This window comes from Rattus norvegicus, chromosome 1 (assembly GCF_036323735.1).
Source record: "Rattus norvegicus strain BN/NHsdMcwi chromosome 1, GRCr8, whole genome shotgun sequence".
Classification (NCBI taxonomy): domain Eukaryota; kingdom Metazoa; phylum Chordata; class Mammalia; order Rodentia; family Muridae; genus Rattus; species Rattus norvegicus.
The window spans coordinates 168489764-168503986 of NC_086019.1; the positions used below are offsets into that span (position 1 = coordinate 168489764).

Sequence of the window (14223 nt, forward strand, 5' to 3'; positions counted from 1 at the left end):
AAACATCACCCTGGAAATCTATACAGAAATGAAGTCTGAAGATTCTGGGGAATATCTTCTCCAATGAACAAGCAATAACCTTCATGACAGACTGTGATCTAGGTGAATGGAATCAAAGCAGCCTTTCTAAGGAGTTAAGCAATTTGACAATCAACTGAAACATACAAAAAATGCCAAAAGCCCTCTAACAAAGCTTCCAGGCAGTGGATATACTACCATTCACAAAGAAACCCTGTGTCTGTGCAGCCTGTCACGTGTCCTCTCATACCTAGTTTCTAGTCAGCATAAAAAAGAAGAGAAAAATAAAGAGATGAAAGTAACCTGGTTCAGATGTTCAGTGTGGTGATCCCCAAACTCCAGAATCCTATTATATGTGCTGTATTTATATCCATGTGCATGGCCCTTCATGTCTAAATCCCTTGAGATCTGAAATGCTGACCTGAGACTCTTGATGAAATAATTATTATGTTTAGGGATCACTGAGAACTCTACAGCAAGCAGGAGTGGAAAATTCAAAATGATCCCTACCTAGATAACATTGATTCTGACTTTCATAAACATTGCTTATTTACAAATGGGATTAACAATAAACGTCATCACATTGAGAAGTTCAGCCAAAGGTTAGTATCTTAGATCTGATTGGACATGCAATGTTTGAGGTATGGTAATCACAGGGAAAAAACAATAAATGACTCCAATTTTCTATGTGTTTAAATTGGTAACAAATTAATACTTATAGTATATTTTCATTATTTATAAACTTTAAAATAATTAAAATATATCTGAGAAAAGACATAATACCTAGTAAATATTTCTTAACCTATAATTATTAATTTTGAGAAAGATGTATAGAAAGATTATAGAAAGAATTTAATAAATTGTTAAACCAAATTTTTGTCATTTGTAATAGCATTTTGTATTAATCATGCTATTAAAATAGAATTATTGCTCTACAGAAGAAGTAGCTAGGAGTGGCAGCATGAAATCTGGTACAACCTATGTGAGATCTGCAGTGTGAGGCAGCTGGTCACCTCAGGATACTTAACATTAATATTAATACTTAATATTAATCATCTCTGGAAAGATCACTGAAGCAGCAAGTCTCTGAAGCCATCTGTGTGGGACTGTTTAGACAAAGTTAACTGAGTGGAAAGATACATCATAATGTCCATGGTAACACACCCTGGGTTAGTATACTGAGTCTTATTAAAGGAGAAAATACACTGGGGATGAGTATTTTTTTCTTCAAGCTCTGCTATTCTGTCTTGTGTCAACCTATAATATTTGAAAGGGTTTCCATCAAACATTTTACTGGCTTATTTTTCAAGCATTTCTGTTTATTGAATTCCACGTCTACATGCTGTACTGACTTCCTTATTTCATTTAGCTGCTTGTGTCTTCTCTCTTTGAATTCAACCAAGGGTTCATTAATCTTCTGTATGATCTGTTTTCCTACCTACCAACCTACCCACCTACCTACCTACCCACCTACCTACCTACCCACCTACCTACCTACCCACCTACCTACCTACCCACCTACCTACCTACCCACCTACCTACCTACCCACCTACCTACCTACCCACCTACCTACCTACCCACCTACCTACCTACCCTCCTACCTACTTACCCTCCTACCTACCTACCCTCCTATCTACCTACCCTCCAACCTACCTACCCTCCTATCTACCTACCCTCCTATCTACCTACCTTCCTACCTACCTACCTATCTACCTATCTATCTACCTACCTACCTATCCTCTATTTATCTATATAGGATTACTAGAAAATAGTACATACTCATCTCTTCACTGTGGCAATATCGTAGCCAATGAAGTTTATCCGAGGCATGATTATTGCTAACTGGAAAGATAGTGCATCTTCATATATCTGCAGGGATCTGCTCAAAAGGGTGGGTGAATACCTAGCAATTGTCACAGATATTTAATAATGACAGGAAAAGCATATTGATAGCAAGAATCTTTCCTAAAATGATTTTCTCTTAAGCCTTGTATATAGAAGTAAATCTGTCATGGGTTACTTCAATCCAATGCAAACCATCTCAGGAAGATTATTAGCTCGTTGGATCCTGACACATGGACACCTAATTTTTTAAAAAGAATTCAGAAATACACACTTGATAAAAGAATGTATCTTCAAACAAATGCTGCTGGTCAAACTCAATGTCTTTATGTAGAAAATCGAAAATGCATCTGTATTTATCACCCCTCACAAAACTCATTGCTGGTAGGAGTGCAAACTTCTATAGCCATTATGGAATTCAATATGGCAGTTCCTCAGAAAACTGGAAATTTATCTACCTCAAGATCCAGCTATCCCACCCTTTGGGTATATACCCAATGGTCACTCCATCCTACTATAGGGATACTTGATAAATTATGTTTTTGAGGATTTATTCGTAATAGCCAAAAACTGGAAACAACTTGGATGTCCCTGCACCAAAGGATAAAGAAAATATGATACATTTACACCATGAAGTATTATTCAGCTAAAACAATGACATCATGAAATTTGCTGATAAATGGATGGAACTAGAAAAAATAATCTTCGTGAGGTGAACTGTCAGCTATGCCTGCATAGCTAACCTGTTACCCCGAATCAGCGAGGGCCTGCGGATTAAAAAGAAAACACGTACATGGGTCACTCATTTGCAGCGAGTGCCACCACGGCTTTACTGAGATCTCCTTATATATCCGAGGTAAAAGCCATGGAAAACAACAAGGCAGGTGAAAATCCCCAACCAGGAAAGCAGGAAAAGTCTGTGTGGTTGAAAGTTCCAGGCCGATTCAGGGACATAAACAACTTCTTAACAACCACAAACTGGAAGGCTCGGTGGGGAAGAAGGGTGCCATGGAAAATCCCAGCCCCAAATCAGGGGCTAAGAGCAGCTGCCAAGGGTATAAACAACCTCTTGCTATAGTAGGCTAAAAGCTCAGTGAGGGGGAAGGGAAACACCAAGGTAGGGCCCAACAATTTCCCCTCTTTTATTATTATTTTTTTAAAGTAGCACTTGTCTTAGGATCAATCTGGGGTTCCAAAACTCTTTCCCATCTCTGAAAATCCTGCCAGCCTCAGGATTTCTTTCTTAGGCAAGTATGGTCCCAGAAGGTTACCCATTTTTGGCTAACTACTTGTCATACAAACTGAGCCTAATTTGGGCCGATGGATTATTCCCGGCCAATGAAAACCAAACCTGTTGGTTTCAGCCTGAGACTGGATCTGTTGGTACTTTAAAATAGCCCAAAGGCAGCTGCTAAGAGCGAGCATTCAAGATAAGCATTCATCCCCAACAGCCTTGCTGCTATTAAGGACCTTAACAGCAGTTACACACATAGAATGATAAAAGTTAAAACAAGATATAACATGGGTTTCCCAGAGGAAATCCATTTGAGAGCAGTTTGTTGGTTGAGATCAAGAATGACCAACTGAATCTGAATATTAATGCTATTCTGCACAGTCAATGATGTGGCAACTTCTCCAGAACGTATCCATAGTCCCACAGTCCCAACTTTAGCTGCCAATTGAGATATGGCCATACTGGCCACTGTAGCAGCAGTGGCTGAAATGGCGATGGCAACAATGACTGTCGCAGTAATGCCAAAGTCTCTTTTATACCTGTAGAGTACCACTGGGAATCAGCCTTCATCCAGAGGTATGGGGATCACACCAGGAACTCGAACAATCCATGTAGAATCTTCCTGTTCCCAGCAACTAGTCTGTAGGATAGGACCTGGAAGAACAATTGAGAATCTCCTCCCTTGACACTGCCTTAGTCCCATTCTGAACCAAAAAGGAAAATGGGTGCCAACATGCATGGCACAGATTTCAGAAAAAATTTTCTCTTCTTAATTGACTAATGTCTCAAATATTGAAAAGAAATATTGAATCTCGTCTGGAGCAGCAGCTACTCCCAAAAATTTAAAGCACGTTGTAAGAGTAAAAGCTTGTAATAAAATTTAAATGTCTATATAATGAATAATATACACTTAAAGATTCAAAGTCTTAGCTTCTTGTATTGAAGCAGTGACAAAAAATTTTTACATAATGTAGGGCCAAGAGTGATTCTTCGAGGCAAAACTTCCTGATAGTATCACTTCATGGGCTCTCCAAAATTATAAGCAAGCTCGCTAAATGAAAATCTTTTACAATCGCCAGGATGTAAAGAAAGAGCATACAAACAATCTTTTAAATCTATAATAATTGTGTATTTCTTGAAATAGCAGTTGGAGTGAGCAAACAGGCTGTAATGCTCTTATAAGTTCCATAGCCTCATCAACCTTTCGTAAATCCTGTAACAATCTCCACCTGTTTGATTTTTTTTTCTTAATTACAAATCTGTCTGTGGTCAAACTGTAAACTATAGCCAATTCCATGCGAATTATGAGGTTTAAGCCAACTTTGTATGTTACCAATGTTACAAATTTTTAACCATAACTAATAACTTAAAAGTCAGTAAAATATAACCAAGACATAGAGTGTATTATACATTCAAAACTAATCAGAAGCAAAAATGAAGTGACTACGCATATCTTTAATATTTAGATCAAATACCATTTTTACCTTTTCTAACCGATTTTAAGAGAAGCACCTTGTGAAAATCCAATTAATCACAAAGATTTTTCTAAGAGAAACAGCCATCAGTTCCATTACCATAGAAGCTGTGAAGCTCCTGGTGCCTTTAGGGTCTGCTAGTGTAAACATTTAGCCAGCCCTGTAGGGGGCTTCCCCAGCTGACTTAGGCTCCTAGCTACAGATGCAGGGCTCAAAAGGCAATTGAAACTGCTTTTTATTTGTTCCTTTCTAGCAAGGAGTTAAAACTACTACTAGTTGATTCAAGGGGTGAGTCAACCAGCATTTAAAGTTTTAACCATTTTTTTTAAACATGAAATACAAAATATTCAAGCAACAAGAAGCAAAACCTAGACATAAATTGACATACATGGACAGCTTGGTGCACCAAGGACAGACAATAGACATAGAGGAAAAGAACTAGATGGCGTCCCACCAAAGGGACCCAGATACCCTACCTAAAGGACCCAGAATCAGAAATAAGAACTTCTCCAATAGGAGCCAGCAAGGACGCAAGACGTCTCCCACCTCCTGTCCCTAGGAGAGCTCCAAAAAAGCTTAAGCTCATTTCCTTCTTTTGCCAAAGCATCTATGGAGTTCCAAAGGACTCTATCAAAGTTCCAGGAGGACTGTTTTTCTCAACACCATTCTCTCTCTTGTCTAGGGTGTAAACTGTCTTTAGTCAGGGTCCAAAGACTAAAAGCATCTATGAGAATTGACTTTGCTTCTCTAGATTTTAGCATAACTGTAAAAGAACACATACACAAAAACATTTTACCATTATTACCTTGTCCCTTTTAACCTGTTTCCAATCCAGAATATTCAAACTACTATTAGCTACTTTCGGTTTGCTTGATCAATTCACTCCTTTTCTTTGGTGCGCCTAGGAGCAGTCCCTCAGCTTCTCCCTTCTTTCCAATCTCGGTGGGACCTCCACTTGTCAGCTACGCCTGCATAGCTAACCTGCTACCCCGAGTCAGCGAGGGCCTGTGGATTAAAAAGAAAACACGTACACGGGTCACCCATTTGCAACAAGTGCCACCACGGCTTTACTGAGATCTCCTTACATATCCGAGGTAAAAGTAATGGAAAACAACAAGGCAGGTGAAAATCCCCAACCAGGAAAGCAGGAAAAGTCTGTATGGTGGAAAGTTCCAGGCCCAATCAGGGACATAAACAACTTCTTAACAACAAGCTAGAAGGCTCGGTGGGGAAGAAGGGTGCCATGGAAAAGCCCAGCCACAAATTAGGGGCTAAGAGCAGCTGCCAAGGGTGTAAACAACTTCTTGCTATAGCAGGCTAAAAGGCTCAGCGAGGGGGAAGGGAAACACCAAGGTAAGGTCAAACATCTGTGGCTCAATTGCTGTTCACTACAAAAAAAAAAAAACTTTCTAAGTAAGGATTGGGAGCTGCACTAATCTATGGGTCTCCAAATAAGTACATGGAAGGCAGTTTAATATTGTATCAGTTTCATAAGGGAAACAGTAGTAAAATCTCCACCACTAGTGCCTAGGATGTACTCACTTGTAAGCTCATGACCACTTTTACAGTACCAAGTGTAACTGATATATCCCATGGAATTAACCCTAAATCCAGTAAAAAAAAATCGTTGATTATCCGCATAACATCCAAGATGCCAAATGGAAGTATTTTGCCAAGTCAGTCTTGACTGGGCTGGCAGATTCACAGCTGGGTTATGACTCTTCTCCCCTAACAACCTGAGCAGCACATTCTGGTAGGCGAGAAGTTCCAGATCACTACCAGCATTATTTCTCCATGTTTTACAGCCCAGATGTGATGTGGCTTCAGCAATAGAGTCCTACCATCAAGTTCATTGGTAACAATGAACAAGGACAATAGCCTGCTTTGTTATTTTTCATGGTGTAATTGTTATATCTTATGTAATTTTCCTAATTAGATTCACTACCATTTGGTTATTTTGTTTCCTTTCAATTTTGTGAGATTCCTTCCTTCCTTCCTTCCTTCCTTCCTTCCTTCCTTCCTTTCTTTTGTATTAGCATAAGGACTGATGTAGCCCAGAATGATTTCAATTTCATTATAGAGCTAAGAATGACCTTAAACTCCTGTTCTTCCTGCCCTTTGTCTCCAAATGACTGGAATAACAGGTGTGCTCCAGCATGTCTGTCTGCATTTTATCTCTTAAGGAAAAGGTCTGAGGTCTTCCCACTGATGATGCAACAGATGCTTGGGATGCATTCTTTCTTTTTTTGGTTTTTATTAATATATCATATTTAAGTTACTATATAGCAGGTATAGTACTGAGAACTTTCTATGTATTCACAGAGTTGATTCCCATTACCAGCTTAGCAATATTTTTGTAGCCTGGCCATTGCAATGGAGTAAATGGCAGTAATGTATAGAGGAGGCCTCCTTAAACATTAATGGCAAAATTTAACCCTCTGTTTCATGTGAATATGGCAATAACTATTTAAACATATAATTTACTTTTCTCATTTTGTGATCAAATACCCAATAAAAGCAACATAAGGAGAGCAGAGTTGTTTGGCTTACAGTTTGAGGGCATAGATTCAATCTACAATGGCAGAGAAGGCATGGGCAGGCTGATAAGGCAATAGTCACATTGTACCTGCAGTCTGAAATCAGAGAAAGGTGACTTTGAGTGTTCTGCTTGGTTTCTTGTTTTTATTTATTCTGAAGCCCATGAAATAGAATGATGTCACTTGTGTTCAGGATAGGTATTGTCCATCTAGAACCTCACTCACAAACATGCCGAAAAGATTTGTCTGTCAAAAGATTCTAAATCTTGTCAACTTGACAAAATTGGGCACCTCACTCTTACATAATATTTTTGCTTTGTTAGTATTATTCTTGTAGCTTCCAAGTTTAATTCATGTTATGACTTATTTCTTTATACCCTAGTTTTTATTAGATACTCCAAGTATCAGATGATTTATTGTTTTTTATACCTAAGATTGTACTTTGATGATGACTATATGACCACGAGGCTTTAGAAATCTAGAAACTTCTTCAATAAATGAATCTCATAAATGGTATGGTGTGACTGAGTTCTTCCATAGAGACCTTGCTTCACTGAAGACATCTCACTTTTTCACCCTCCCTGCCCTGTTTGCTTCTATGATTAGTTATTGTATGAGTCACTGCTGTGTTATATACACGTTCATAATAGTGTTCTTTACAATATATGTTCTTGGAATATTATAAAGCTAAAGAAGGGGGACCTAGAAAGACAAGTTTCTTTTTCTTGGACCTGAAATATGATTATATTCCTGCCTGATGGACAGGGGGAAAGAATTCCTTCCTGATAATGTCGTTTTGCCTATTCATTATTTTGCACATTATTTCTTTTTAGTTCCCATTACCAATATCAAAACTTTTTTGAAACTTCATCTACCTTAGAAATGTCTACCTCTGTCTTGGGCAACACATAATCTCCTACTTAATAACTTAATATCCATCCATCTATCTATTTATCTATCATCTATCTATCATCTATCATACTCACAATACAACTCACCAACAGTTTTTACTCCTTAAATTTTTCCCAACTTCACCCCTTCACACAGATTAACTCCTCTTCTGTTTCCCTTCAGAAAAGAGCAAGCCTCCAGGGATTCCATCAATCACACCATAGCAATACAAAGTAAGTTTAGGACAAACCCTGATATCTAGCCTGGGTGAGGTAGCTAGCAATGTATCAGGTTGTTCAATCTTATGTTATAATTTAAACACCATGATTGTATAAAATATTATTATATTTTGGTATCACTTACACATTTAAATGTATAATATATAACAAATATTAAAGCTTTTACTTGCAGTATATAACAAGATAAATAACATCTATTATCTGTCAAAATATTTTTGAATGGATAGGCAGATTAATAAAATTCAAACTGACTTTAAATATTATTTAACTATAATCTAATATTACTATGTGGGAAATAAAAAGGGAACCACCATAGAAACATAATTTCTACCCCATGAATGAGCAGAAACATGACTTTCCTCCAAGCTTATAACAACTAGACAAAAAAGAAAAATTCATCCCAAGATGGAAAGAAAATGATTTAACACAATTCAAATATTTCTTTTAAAAATAAATAACTTGGCCACAGCGCCCTTCTCCCAAACCCCGTGGGAGAGAGAGCTCATTGCCCAGACAGGTGGGCACTCCTGAGACTGCAGGGAAGGAGAGACCACCAGTACTGCCCACTCTTGCCCACATCCCTGGCCAAAGAGGAAACAGTATAGGGCCTCTGGGAAAAGGAAGATAGGGGCCCTCAAGCTATGGGAGCACTGCAGTCCAGACCTCACCTGGATCTGAAGGGACCTGGTGAAACAGCTCCTTACACCCAAATCCCGTGGAAGGGAGAGCTAGACCTTCAGAGGGGCAGACATGCCTCAGAAGCCAGAGGAGACTCCTCTCTGCCCACATTTATGACTCTAGAGGACACCGCCTAGCGCCATCTGGGCTCCCTGTGTGCAGGGACCCTGGAGAAGGCAGCTCAGGCCCTTATGGTTGCTGCCCTCACAGAGAGCTGAAACACAGCCCCTGAGGAGCTACTTCAGGCCCAAGACCAGACATAAGACCAACTTTTCTGCTCCAAGTGACATTCATGGTGGACTCAGGACACATGCCCACAAAACAGCTGAAGACCACTAGACAGTATCGATTACATGACAGAAAACAGAAAACTATTTCCCTATAAGTAGCAGAAAGAAAACAGTAAAACAGGTCTACAGCACTCCTGGCACACAGGTCTATAGGATGGTCTAGCCAGTGTCAGAAATAGCAGAACGAGGTAACACCAGAGACAACCTGATGGCGAGAGGAAAGCGCAGGAACCCAGACTACATGGCATCATCAGAGCCCAATTCTCCCACCAAAGCAAACGCTGAATATCCAAACACACCAGAAAAGCAAGATCTAGATTTAAAATCACATTTGATCATGATGCTGGAGGACTTCAAGAAAGACATAAAGAACTCCCCTAGAGAAATGCAGGAAAACACAAATAAACAAGCAGAAGTCTATATAGAGGAAACACAAAAATCCCTGAAATAATTACAGGAAAACACAATTAAACAGGTGAAGGAATTAAAAATGGAAATAGAAGCAATAAAGAAAGCACAAAGGGAGACAACCCTGGATGTAGAAAATCAAAGGAAGAGACAAGGAGCCCTAGATACAAGCATCACCAACAGAATATAAGAGATAGAAGAGAGAATCTCAGGAGCAGGAGATTCCACAGAAATCATTAAAACAATGGTCAAAGATAATGTAAAACAGAAAAAGCTACTGGTCCAAAACATACAGGAAATCCAGGACACAATGAGAATATCAAACCTAAGGATAATAGGTGTAGAAGAGAGTGAAGACTCCCAACTCCAAGGACCAGTAAATATCTTCAACAACATCATAGAAGAAAACTTCCCTAACCTAAAGAAAGAGATGTCTATAAACATACAAGAAGCCTACAGAACTCTAAATAGATTGGACCAGAAAAGAAACTCCTTCCGTCATATGATAGTCAAAACACTAAATGCACAAAACAAAGAAAGAGTATTAAAGCAGTAAGGGGAAAAGGTCAAGTAACATATAAAGGCAGACCTATCAGAATTACAACAGACTTCTCACCAGAGACTATGAAAGCCAGAAGATCCTGGACAGAAGTCATACAGACCCTAAGGGAACACAAATGCCAGCCCAGGTTACTGTATCCAACAAAATTCTCAATTAACATAGATGGAGAAACCAAGATATTCCAGGACAAAACCCAATTATATACTATCTTTCTACAAATCCAGACCTACAAAGGATAATAAATAGTAAAGCCTAACACAAGAAGGCAAACTACACGCTAGAGAAAGCAAGAAACTAATCGTTTTGCAACAAAACAAAGAGAAGACAAGCATACAAACATAATCTTATCTCCAAATATGAATATAACAGGAAGCAACAATCACTATACCTTAGTATCTCTCAACATCAATGGACTCAATTCCCCAATAAAAAGACACAGATTAACAAACTGGATATGCAAGGAGGACCCAGCATTTTGCGGCCTATAGGAAACACACCTCAGAGACGAAGACCGATACTACCTCAGAGTAAAAGGCTGGAAAACAACTTTCTAAGAAAATGGTCTGAAGAAGCAAGCTGGAGTAGCCATTCTAATATCAAATAAAATCAATTTTCAACCAAAAGTCATCAAAAAAGATAAGGAAGGACACATCATATCCATCAAAGGAAAAATCCACCAAGATGAACCTTCAATCCTAAATATCTATGCTCCAAATACAAGGGCACCTACATACATGAAAGACAGCTTACTAAAGCTCAAAGTACACATTGCACCTCACACAATAATAGTAGGAGATTTCAACACCCCACTCTCATCAATGGACAGATCATGGAAACAGAAATTAAACAGAGACGTAGACAGACTAAGAGAAGTCATGAACCAAATGGACTTAACAGATATTTATAGAACATTCTATCCTAAAAAAAAGAATATACCTTCTTCTCACCACCTCATGACTCTTTCTCCAAAATTGAAAACAAAATCAGTCATAAAACAGTCCTCAACAGATACAGAAAGATAGAAATAATCCCATGCATCCTATCAGATCACCACAGGTTAAAGCTGGTCTTCAATAACAATAAGGAAAGAACAGCCACATATACATGGAAGTTGAACAATGCTCTCCTCAAGGATAACCTGGTCAAGGAAGAAATAAAGAAAGAAATTAAAGACTTAGAATTTAATGAATTTAAGGTGCAACATACCCAAACTTATGGGACACAATGAAAGCTCTGCTAAGAGGAAAACTCAGCTCTGAGTGCCTGCAGAAGAAACTGGAGAGAGCATGTATCAGCAGTTTGACAGCACACCTAAAAGCTCTAGAACAAAAAGAAGCAAATATACCCAGGAGGAGTAGAAGACAGGAAATAATCAAACTCAGAGCTGAAATCAACCAAGTAGAAATAAAACGTGATATATATAGAATCAACAGAACCAAAAGCTAGTACTTTGAGAAAATCAAGAAGATAGATAAACTTTTAGACAGACTAACAGAGGACACAGACAGTGTATCCAAACAGAATCAGAAATGAAAAGGAGACATAACAATAAAATCAGAGGAAATAAAAAAATCATCAGATCCTACTACAAAAGCCTATATTCAACAAAACTTGAAAATCTGGAGGAAATGGACAATTTCCTAGACAGATCAGGCACCGAATTTAAATCGGGAAAAGATAAGCCATTCAAACAACCCCATAACTCCTAAAGAAATAGAAGCAGTCATTAAAATCTCCCCAGCACAAAGAGCCCAGGTCCAGATGGGCTTAGTGCAGAATTCTATCAGACCTCCATAAAGGACCTCTTATCAATACTACCCAAACTATTCCACAAAATTGAAACAGATGGAGTGCTACCAAATTCTGTCTATGAAGCCACAATTATTCTTATACCTAAACCACACAAAGACCCAACAAAGAAACAGAATGTCAGACCAATTTCCCTTATGAATATCGACCAAAAATTACTCAATAAAATTCTAGCAAACCGAATCCAAGGGCACATCAAAACAATCATCCACCATGAGCAAGTAGGCTTCATCCCAGGCATGGAGGGATGGTTTAATATACAGAAAAACATCAATGTAATCCATTATATAAACAAACTGAAAGAAGAAAACCACACGATCATTTCTTTAGATGATGAGAAAGCATTTGACAAATTTCAACACCGCTTCATGATAAAAGTCCTGGAAAGAATAGGAATTCAAGGCCCATACCTAAACATAGTAAAAGCCATATACAGCAAACCAGTCACTAACATTAAACTAAATGGAGAGAAACTTGATGCAATCCCACTAAAATCAGGGACTAGACAAGGCTGCCCACTCTCTCCCTACTTATTCAATATAGTTCTTGAAGTTCTAGTCAGAGCAATCAGAAAACAAAAGCAGATGAAGGGGATACAGATTTGAAAGGAAGAAGTCAAACTATCACTATTTGCAGATGATATGATAGTGTATTTAATTGATCCCAAAAGTTCAACCAGAGAACTACTAAACCTGATAAATATCTTCAGCAAAGTAGCTGGGTATAAAATTAAGTGAAATAAATCAGTAGCCTTCTTCTACACAAAAGAAAAACAAGCCGAGCTTGAAATTAGGGAAATGACACCCTTCATAATAGTCCCAAATAATATAAAATACCTTGGTGTGACTTTAACCAAGCAAGGAAAAGAACTGTATGATAAGAACTTCAAGCCTCTGAAGAAAGAAATTGAAGAAGATCTCAGAAGATGGAAAGATCTCTCATGCTCATGGATTGGCTGGATTAATATAGTAAAAATGGCCATTTTACCAAAAGCAATCTACAGATTCAATTCAATCCCCATCAAAATTCAAATCCAATTCTCCATAGAGTTAGATAGAACAATTTGCAAATTCATCTGGAATAACAAAAAACCGAGGTTAGTTAAAACTATCCTTAACAATAAAAGCACTTCTGGGGGAATCATTTTCCCTGAACACAGGCAGTATTACAGAGCAATAGTGATTAAAAAATGTATGGTATTGGTACAGTGACAGGCAGATAGACCAGTGGAATATAATTGAAGACCCAGAAATGAACCCACACACCTATGGTCACTTGATTTTTGACAAAGGAGCCAAAAACCATTCAATGGAAAAAAGATAGCATTTTTCAGAAAATGGTGCTGGTTCAACTGGAGGTCATCATGTAGAAGAATGCAGATCAATCCATGCAAATCACCCTGTACAAAGCTTAAGTCCAAGTGGATCAAGGACCTCCCCATCAAACCAGATGCACTCAAACTAATAGAAGAAAAAGTGGGGAAGAATCTCGAACACATAGGCACTGGAGAAAATTTCCTGAACAAAACACCAATGGCTTATGCTCTAAAATCAAGAATCGACAAATGGGATTTCATAAAACTGCAAAGCTTCTGTAAGGCAAAGGACACTGTGGTTAGGACAAAATGATAACCAACAGATTGGGAAAAGATCTTTACCAATCCTACAATAGATAGGGGGCTTATATCCAAAATATACAAAGAACGCAGGAAGTTAGATTGCAGGGAGACAAATAACCCTATTAAAAAATGGGGTTCAGAGCTAAACAAAGAATTCACAGCTGAGGAATGCCAAATGGCTAAGAAACACCTAAAGAAATGTTCAACATCTTTAGTCATAAGGGAAATGCAAATCAAAACAACCCTGCAATTTCACCTCACACCAGTGAGAATGGCTAAGATCAAAAAACTCAGGTGACAGCAAATGCTGGCAAGGATGTGGAGAAAGAGGAACACTGCTCCACTGTTGGTGGGATTGCAGACTGGTACAACCATTCTGGAAATCAGTCTGGAGGTTCCTCAGAGAATTGGACATTGAACGCCCTGAGGACTCAGCTATACCTCTCTTGGGCATATACCCAAAGATGCTCCAACATATAACAAAGAAACATGCTCCACTAATGTTCATAGTAGCCTTATTTATAATAGCAAGAATCTGTAAAGAACCCAGATGCCCTTCAACAGAGGAATGGATATAGAAAATGTGGTACATCTACACAATGGAATATTACTCAGCTATCA

At 38.4% G+C, this 14223-nt stretch overlaps 1 pseudogene; it reads left to right on the forward strand.

Moving 5' to 3' along the window:
• Nucleotides 1-1800: 1800 nt before the first annotated feature.
• LOC120100117 (U4 spliceosomal RNA) lies at nucleotides 1801-1951 on the forward strand (annotated as a pseudogene).
• Nucleotides 1952-14223: the final 12272 nt, after the last annotated feature.